The following is a 3,815-nucleotide window of genomic DNA, read 5'->3' as shown; positions in this document are numbered from 1 at the left end:
GGGGAGGAGGCACAACCATTGGTGAAGAAGCGGAAGAAAGGGAATGAGGAGGAGGCATAGCCGGTGGTGAAGAAACATAAGAAGGGAAGAAGGAGGAGGCATAGTCGGCGGTGAAGAAGTGGAAGAAGAAAGAGAAGAAGAAGCCTCTACGCCGCTCTGCTCGCCTCATTGGTGCGACGCAGTTGCCTCGTTGTTCTACTCGCCTGACCATTGGTCACTGAAGATGATTTAGTCATCGAGACTAAACTTGTTTTAGTTGTGTTGCTGTCAAAACTAAGTTGGTTGCATTCTAATACTTTAGTAGCAGTGATAAGTTTGGACTATTTGTAGTTTTCCGCCGCTTGCTTTTGGAACTCATGTGCTATGGTAAGTAATTGTATTTGGCAGCATGCCGTTTGTCAATTTGAATTTGCTAGTTTCTATACTTGGCAGCATCTCGTTTCTATTTCTCGGTACTTTTGTTTGTCAGCTATTTGAAGTTGAGACATGATTGCTTGTATCTTCATTGGTATTTCCTCGAAGAGGAGAGGCTGATGCAGCACATCAACGGTAAGTATTTCGCTCGGTTATGAAACCAAGGTTATCAATCCACTAGGAGAACTAAGCAATACTATGTAAACGGATCCTGCATACAAACAACAAATACTTGCAACCCAACGCGTAAGAGGGGTTGTCAATCTCTCCCCGGTAAAAAGATAGATAAAATTGTATGAGATTGGATAAATAGATCTTGCAGAAACACAAAATAAAATAAATAAATAAATAAAAAGTGCAGCAAGGTACTTTTGGGGTTTTTGGAATAATAGATTTGAAAACAATATGATAGAAAATATACCCGGGCCCGTAGATTTCACTAGTTGCTTCTCTCAAGAAAATAATATACGGTGGGTAAACAAATTACTATTGGGCAATTGATAGAAGAGCAAATAATTATGATGATATTCAAGACAATGATCATGTATATAGACATCACGTCCAAGATTACTAGACCGACTCCTGCCTGCATCTACTACTATTACTCCACAGATTGACCGCTATCCATCATGCATCTAGTGTATTAGGTTCGTGGAGAAGCAGAGTAATGCAATAAGAACGATGACATGATGTAGTTAAGATATATTCATGTAGGAATAGACCCTATCTTTTTATCCTTAATAGCAACTATACATGCGTGTCTCGCTACCCTTCTGTCACTGGGCGAGGACACCGCAAGATCGAACCCATCACAAAGCACCTCTTCCTAGTGCAAGAAAAATCAATCTAGTTGGACAAACCAAACCAAAGTTTCGAAGAAGAAACACGAGGCTATAATAATCATGCATATAAGAGATGAAAGAAGACTCAAATAATATTCATGGATAGATCTGATCATAAACTCACAATTCATCGAATCCCAACAAACACACCGCAAAAAGTCATTACATCAAATAGATATCCAAGAACAACGAGGAGAACATTGTATTGAGAATCAAAAAGAGAGAAGAAGCCATCTAGTTACTGCCTATGGACCCGTAGGTCTATGGTGAACTACTCACGCATCATCGGAGGTCCACCAATGAGGATGATGAACCCTTCCGTGATCGTGTTCCCCTCCGACAAGGTACTGGAATAGGGCTCTAGATTGGACATCGTGGTTCTGGAACTTGCGGCGGCTGGAATTGTGTTTTGCCAACTCCCTAGGGTTTCTAGAATATTTGGGTATTTATAGAGCTGAGAGGCGGTGGAGTGGACCTCCGTGGGCCCCACCACCCATTAGGGCGCGCTAGGGGTCTCTGGCACGCCCAGGTGGGTAGTGGGCCCCACGGGCCTCCCCCTGGTGCTTCCTTGGCTCCCAAGTTGTCTTCTGGGCAGAAAAAAATCTCCAAAAAGTTTCATGGCATTTGGACTTCGTTTGGTACTGATATTCTGCGAAGTAAAAAATGAGCAAAAAATAGCAACTGACATCGGACACTATGTGAATAGGTTAGTCCCAAAAAATATATAAAGTTGCTATGAAATGAATGTAAAATATCCAAGAATGATAACATAATAGCGTGGAACAATAAAAAATTATATATACGTTGGAGACGTATCAAGACAAAAATGGTATATCTGTGTGTCCAAATGTGGAAGCAACTATGTATGTTAGATTGATATATTTGGCAGGTAGTATGTTTCCATTTTGGATGTATTACTTGGCAGCAAGTATGTTTCGGGAGGCATCACTGATTTGCTGCCACTCCTCTCCTGCACGAATCCAGCCAACTCGACCTCTCCGGGGGAAATCCTTGATCTGTGATCAGGCGATGGCGATGCCTTGGTGTCGTATTCCCTCTTGGGAGCTTCGTCTTGGGAGCTCGACATCAGTGGGCAGGACTCGTGGATGGCGGCGGTTGTGTCTACGTACCCTCGTAGACCGTAAGCGGAAGCGTTTCACAACGTGGTTGATGTAGTCGAACTTTCTTCGCGCTCCACCGATCGAGTACCTAACGTACGACACCTCTGAGTTCTGCACACGTTCAGCTCGGTGAGGTCCCTTGCCTTCTTGATCCAGTAAATCATCGAGGTAGTAGATGAGTTTCATCAGCACGACGGTGTGGTGACGGTGATGGTGAAGTGATCTTCGCAGGGCTTCGCCTAAGCACTAGGAAAATATGACCAGGGTAGTAAACGGTGGAGGGGGGCGCCGCACACGACTAGGCAATTGTCTGGTGTGTGCTAGGGGCGCCCCCACATATATATAGGTGGGAGGGAGAGGGGAAGGCCAGGAGGCACCCCAAGTAGGACCGAATCCTACTTGGGTTCCTCCTAGGACGCCCCCATTCCTTATTTGCCGGAAGGGGAAGGAAAGAGAAAGGGGAGAAAGGGAAGGGGGAGGTCGAATCTCCCCTCCTTTCTCTTTCCTTCTTTCCTTCTCCCCCTGGTTCGGCCCATATGGGGGGCGCACCAGCCCATGGTGGCTGGTGCGTTTCCCCTCTTGGTCCATAAGGCACATATCTTTTGCCGGGGGTGCCCGAAACCCCTTCCGGTGACCCGATATGTACCCGGTACCCTCCGGAACACTTCCAGTGTCCAAGTACCATCGTCCTATATATCAATCTTTACCTCTTGACCATTTTGAGACTCCTCTTCATGTCCATGATCTCATCCGGGACTCCGAACAACATTAGGTCACCAAATCACATAACTCATATAATACTATATCGTCATCGAACGTTAAGCAACATTCGGTCACCAAATTAGATAACTCATATAACTCATATAATACCTACGGGTTCGAGAACTATGTAGACATGACCGAGACACCTCTCTGGTCAATAACCAATAGCGGAACCTGGATGCTCATATTGGCTCCTACATATTCTACGAAGATCTTTATCGGTCGAACCGTTATGACAACATACGCAATTCCCTTTGTCCATCGATATGTTACTTGCCCGAGATTCGATCGTTGGTATCTTCATACCTAGTTCAATCTCGTTACTGGCAAGTCTCTTTACTCGTTCCATAATACATCACCTCGTGACTAACTCCTTAGTCGTTTTCTTGCAAGCTTATGATGTGTATTACCGAGAGGGCCCAGAGATACCTCTCCGATACTCGGAGTAACAAATCGTAATCTCGATCTATGCCAACTAAACAAACACCTTCGGAGATACCTATTGAGCATCTTTATAATCACCCAGTTACCTTGTGATGTTTGATAGCACACAAGGCATTCCTCCGGTATCTGGGAGTTGCATAATCTCATAGTCGAAGGAATATGTATTTGACATGAAGAAAGCAATAGCAATAAAACTGAGCGATCATTATGCTAAGCTAACGGGTGAGTCTTG

Source organism: Triticum dicoccoides, chromosome 1A, assembly GCF_002162155.2.
Source record: "Triticum dicoccoides isolate Atlit2015 ecotype Zavitan chromosome 1A, WEW_v2.0, whole genome shotgun sequence".
Classification (NCBI taxonomy): Eukaryota; Viridiplantae; Streptophyta; class Magnoliopsida; order Poales; family Poaceae; genus Triticum; species Triticum dicoccoides.
Note: the sequence above shows the minus strand (reverse complement) of the source record.